At 47.4% G+C, this 6150-nt stretch overlaps 1 pseudogene; it reads right to left on the bottom strand.

Annotated features, from left to right (window-relative positions):
• Positions 1 to 3432: 3432 nt before the first annotated feature.
• Positions 3433 to 3550, bottom strand: LOC111731940 (annotated as a pseudogene).
• Between the last annotated feature and the right edge of the window lie 2600 nt (positions 3551 to 6150).

The following is a 6150-nucleotide window of genomic DNA, read 5'->3' as shown; positions in this document are numbered from 1 at the left end:
GCCAGTTTTTCTTATCTTTATTGGCCATCCATGTATCTTCTTTGGTGAAGTGTTTGTTCAAACCTTCACTCGTTTCTTTTGGGTTGTCTTATTGAGTTGTAAAAGTTCTTTATATATTCTGGATCGAGTCCTTTGCCCGACAGATGTATTGTAAATATTTTCTTCCAGTCTGTGGCTTGAGTTTTAATTTTCTTGTTGGCGTCTTTTGAAGCTCATGCTTGTTTTTATGTCCAAAAAGGGGAGAAATTCAGTGCAGGGGTGCTGCTTCAAGCCCAGCTGGTTTGGGCATCACTCAGAAATTAAGATAAAGCAAAGCTGTGACAGACGCTGACATCATAACTCACGTCTGTTGTGAAGGTTTCTGCATTTTGAGTCGGGCAGGTAAAGGGCCAGGCTAGTTTTAAGCTGGACACTGACCCCTGCTGGTAGATTGCTCTTTGGGACACCTGGTGCTGGCCTGAGGAGGCCCCAGGAGAGCTCAGAAGGCTGCCTCCTGCCGGAGGCTGTGGGGACCCACATGGCAGATGGTGCCCTGAGTCTCCTGGCCGGTTGGTGGGGACCCCTGGGGTGTGGGCCTCCTGCCTGCCCCTTTCCCTGGACATGGGCAAAGTTTTCCCTTTGGCAGCATTTCTCTGGGCTAGTTCCTGCCTCAGGGGCTTCAGATTCAGTTCCTGGGTCTCTGAGGTCTGGGAGGGCAAAATGCTCTATCTGAAGAAGGGCGATTCAGATGCAGAAGTGGCTCTATCGGGCTGGCGAGTAGCCCCGAATGCCACTACCCCCACCCCCCATCACCCTGAATTTTTTGCCACTGTTTCAACTGATGGCCATATGATGCCCACTTCTGGGGCTGGGCTTTGTCAATAATTTCCTCATTCCCCAGGTGACCAGAGCCCTCTCGCCATAGAAGGTCTTATCACAAAGGTATGAGGTGTGATGTGGGATGACTAGCTCCCTCCCTACCAAGATGCCACTGTGGACCAGGGCACAGAGCTGGAGAATTCACCAGGCTTTAGGGCTCTGGACTGACTCACCAGGGCTGCCTTATTTTCTGGATGGCTTCCCCTACCCGGGACGCTTGTGTGGCCCAGGGGCCTCTGGAGACTCAATGGGCAGGAGTGAGGGTCCTGCTGGAGCAAGTGGTCACTAGTTTCCTCCCCTCGACAGCTGGGTCTGGAGCCTCTGCCCTCTGGATCTGACTGGGGCTTTTTGGCCAGACCCTGGATTCACAGGGACATGAGAACAACAAAAGAAGACAGAATTCAGGAGCACTGACCTTCCTCTTGCCCTGGACCCTGCTGGCCTCTTCACCTACAGACTCTTCTAGAAGGTTTTTAAATGAGAAAAATAACAAAACACAAAGGAGTACAAAGAAAACCAATTATATTGAATTATGATGATCAAACTAGTTTTGCAAATGCACGCTATGTGGCGCTCTTGGTTAATGCACTAACGGTAGGCCTCGAGTCAGTAGTTTGAAAATAGAATGACGTACGCAGCATTTCAAGATTCTGCGAGTCAGATGTGATATAAAATCTCGCTAGGTTGCTGGGGTCTGCGCTGGGAGGAAATGCTAGACTACAGCGGGGTAAGTGAAGACAAAGACGCAACGCTTTCTCCATCCCATTGGAGTCTGTCCTCGCTTGCCTTGGGGGTCCGTGGTGCCCAGATGGCAGCCAACAAGATCGCACCCCTGCCTCTAGGGGGAGCCATGCAACATCAGTTTCACTGCAAATCTCACCAGCATCACCTGGGCAGGCCACCCATCAAGACCGGCCAGCTGGTCAAGAGCCCAGTCCCTGGCCTTCCCACAAAGAGCACATCATATAAAGGGAGTCCAGGACAGACCGAGTTCCCCAGGTGTTGGCGAAGGCTCCCTTTTCCCTGACCTCTTGGTCCATTCACCGCTGATCCCTGGTCCCCAGACAGTGCTGGTGCACTCAGGCGTCACGGATAATGATGAAGGAGGGAAGGCCTTAATGAATAATTGAAGAGAAGTCTTATATTTCTCCTCACCTTGCCTTCCCTGATCAGAATGTTTACCTACGACATGTTTACCTGCATTTTCATTTTAAGAGCTTATGCTTCCCACGCTTTAAAAAAAAAAAAAATGTTTGTCTTGTAAAGAACAGTTGAACGTATTCAAACACATTGAGATAATGGACATGTTTGAAATTAGCCCGCAATTCTCTGGTTTTTCCTTGCCTCCCTTTTGCTGTACAAGTCAAGTGTTTGTCCTCTTTCTCAAGTAACTGTGATGTTACTGTATTGGTGGGTACTTTCAATTAAAAAATATATATATATCTGAACCTATATTTTATTAATTAACAATTTCGACAATAAAAGTTTCTGTGGCTGCCTCCTGGAAAATTGAGAGATCCGGCACGCTTATGTTCTCTTCCTATTTGCTCCCAGAAAGTCAACAGCACTCACTGAGCGTCTCTGTATAAGTGCTGTTCTAGGCACTTGGGCTGCTAACTGCTAACAGTAAAAATAAAAAAACTCCCATTAGCAACACTAACTATGTGCCGCACACGTACTAGGAGCTTTATGTACATGGCCTCACCTAATTTTCCAAAAATCCTGCAGGCTAGGTTTGTCTTCTTCAACCTCGCCAGTCACCTGGGAAGTAACCTCACCCGGGACGAAATCAGAACCTCTGGAGGCGGAGCCTGGGAATCTATTTTAGAAACGAGAGGTTCGGGGCTGTCCCCAGGTTGGGGCATGCCACTGAAGCGAGTCCTGTGCACCCTAACTCTAGAGATGAGGGTCGGTGCGGACGCAGAACTTGCTCGGGGCCTCTCCGGCCCTGTCGCGTCTCCCGCGCGCGCGGGCGGCAGAGACGGCAGGTGCGTCAGGAGCGGAGCAGGTAGAGCGTGGGCCCGCCTCTCGCCAGCCTTCCAGGCGGGTCCGAAGGCGGCCTCTTCCAGCACCCCATCCGGTTGTAGGAGGCTGCGGGGTCTTAACCAGCTTTTTTTAGTTACCAGTTCTCTCTCTTGTAAAGACAAACCTGAGTTACAGATTTAAATTGAAGAGGATTTTAAACCTCCCGCCAGGCAGGGAATTTAAAACTGGAAGTGCCACCTAGTGGCGGAAGTGAGAAATTGCCGCGCCCCTACACTGAACTAGAACCAAGTTGGATGGTTAAATAATTGAAATCTGCTAAGAGAGTAGAACTTCAATGTTCTCATCGAACAATAATAATATTAATAATAACAATAATAATTGAGGTGATGGATGTGTTAGTTGACTAGATTAAGGGGAATCCGTTCACAATGCGTACGTGTATATATACACATTTGATATATATATCAAGTCACCACTATGTACATTTGAAATATCTTACAATTTTTTTTTAGGCAAAGCAACCCTTGGTTGACCTCAGAGATTGCAAGGACCTTGTCAGCTTATAATCCCTTATTTTTTATTTTTTTACGCCTACAGTACCTGGTCTTCTTAGGTGATCTCCCATCCAAGTACTAACCAGGCCCGACCCTGCTTAGCTTCTGAGATCAGACGAATCCAGCTTGTTAAGGGTGGCATGGCCCTAGACTGGAGGTCATTTTTAAATAGAAATGTGAAAGATTCTATCATCTTTGTCATTTCTGCGTCAGTTTACATTTTCTAATTTTTCTCAGGGCTAAAAGTCACCTTTTACTTCTTATTCCTTTGTCAATTTTTTACTGTTTGCCAGACATCACGAAGTTTGTTTTTAGGTGCTGGATTTTGTTATGCCCCTTTAAAGAGTGTTGAAGATTTTATGGCAGGCAGTTAATTTACTTGTACATCACTTTCATCTTTTTAATACTTATTTTAAGCTCTTTCAAGATTGGTCTGGAGTAGCTTTTCCTCTATGACTAATTTATCCCACTTTCGAGGTGTGGCCCTCTGGGCTCCCTACTGAGCACCCTTTGCCTTTAGTGAAGTCTCTTTATTTTGGCTGGCGGGAACTCAAGCAATTCCTAGTTCTTATGAGTTTTGGAAATTGCTCAGCTACAGCTCTGCAGTAATCATCCCTGCTCTGGAGGATGATTTTGTCTGGCTCCATGGGGTTTCACCCCCCACCCACACACACCCCCCGACACACACAAATTGGTATTCAGCCAGGGACCCAAGGGACCCTGTGCAGATTTCCGGGGCTCTTTACCTGCTTCTCCCTCCTCCTGCTTCCTCTGTCTTGTCTGTTCCAGCTGTCCTGGCCGCCCCAGACTTGGCTCTCTGTGACCTTGCTGGGCTCTGCTTGGGTTCCCTTCTTTGGATTTTACCTCGGGCGGAGAGCCTGGGAGAGGGTAAGACTCACTGCATTTTCTTCGCTTTTCTCCTGCGCTGCCAGTTCCCAGAGCCAGTCGGGCATTTTGACCAGTTGTCTAGTCGTTTCTGGCAGGAGGGTATGGGAGGGCCGCCTGACGCTCTCAGGACAGGAAGTAGAAGATTCTATTCTTGACTGGAGCAGGCAGCTCAGTCTTGTAATTGTTTTTAACACTTTAACGTAAAACAGCTTTAAAGTTACAGAAAAATTGCAAGAATGGTACGGAGAATTCTTGTACATACTCCAGCTGCACACTATCCAAGTTTCACCAGCTGTGAGACCCAGTGACATCGTTTAGAGCCAAGGTTCCAATTCGGGATCACACACGATACCCGTTGTCTTGTGTCTCTGGTCACCTTCCGTCTGCGTCAGCCCCTCAGTCTTCCTTTGAATTTCAGGACTTTAATGCTTTCGGAATCCAGGCCAGTCATTTTGTAGAATGTTCCTGAGTTTGCATTTGTCCAGCGTTTCCTCATGATCAGACCTAGGTAACATAGGTGCCGTGTTCTCTCCCTTGCAACTTGGTAGGTGGCACCTGATATTTCTCTATCCCGTGACTGGCGGTGATAACAGTCATCTTGACAAAAATGGTATGTGCCAGAAACTTTTCCACCGTAAAGTTTCTTTTCTTCCCTTTGTATTAAATAAGTGTTTGGTAGGGAGACACTTCGAGACCTTGCGAAGTCCCGTTCCTCGCCCCTTTATACTCCCTCGGTTTAGTAAGCCTCGATGTTTCTTGCTGGGATGAATGCTGACTACGGTGGCTGCCATACAGCGATGTTCTGTTGCCTCTCCCACAGCGGGCATTCCTCTGTGGGGAAGAGCTTTCATCCTCATATCATCATTCATTCCGCAAGTCAGGACGAACTCCTGGATTCTGATTTTATTTGATGGATTATAATCTGTTACTATCACTAGTTATTCTGATGGTCAGACTGTCCCAGGCTTGGCCACCCATAGCCCCTTTAAATTAGTTTTTCTATTTTCTCAATGTCCCGACGTTCTTAGGGCGCTTCCTAATTCTCCGGCACTAGGAATGTCCCGAGTTTACCCTGGACTTTCCCTTCTCTCCATTCATCCACGGAGCCCTGGTTCCTTCTAGTGGAGGGCGGAGTTTGGTAACCAAGACCTGCAGGGTGGGCCTGGGCATCGTCACAGCTGTGTTGTGTCCCTAGGCCTTTTTGGTGGACATCGCTAGGAAATTTGTGTATTATGCACGTGGACACACATTCAGATTTACAGCTATACTTACTTATTTATATGTGAAAATCGTGATTTCAGACCGATACCTCCAGTTCCAGCCCAACACCACAGGTGACTCTGGCCTCTCCCCTCTCTAGGTCATGCCACCTTTTCCAACCGTGAGAAATCTGACCCCTACTGGCCTCTACATTTTGCTTCCTGTCCCATTGTCCCCTTTATTACCACTCACCCAGCCCCTCCAGGCTGCCACCCCTGCACACATGGGCCCTCACCCACACTTGGGGCACCTCCCCCCATTCAAAAGCCAACCCCAGGCCCACAACCTGCCTCGTGGCTTTTTGGAAAAAGAAGGATGCCAATAATTAATATTTAATAAAGAGAAAAGAGAAGCTGATGAGATTATTTTTTATTTTTAAAAAGTTAATTAAATGAATTATTCCAGACCCTTAACTGAACACTTCTTCAATGACCTGACATGCCGCTGTATCATATACTGAAGTTTAAAATAGATGTGAAGGTCTGTTTTGGAAGTTTGCCACCCGAAGCATCACTTAAAAGTGAAAGACATTATTGTGCAGTTAATTTCTTCTGTTAAAAAGCAGGGGAAGATGAGGGAGAGGTACAGGGCAAACCAGAAGACC

This window comes from Pteropus vampyrus, unplaced genomic scaffold (assembly GCF_000151845.1).
Source record: "Pteropus vampyrus isolate Shadow unplaced genomic scaffold, Pvam_2.0 Scaffold411, whole genome shotgun sequence".
In the NCBI taxonomy this organism is placed as follows: Eukaryota; Metazoa; Chordata; class Mammalia; order Chiroptera; family Pteropodidae; genus Pteropus; species Pteropus vampyrus.
Note: the sequence above shows the minus strand (reverse complement) of the source record. Positions and strands in the feature narration are given on the sequence as shown.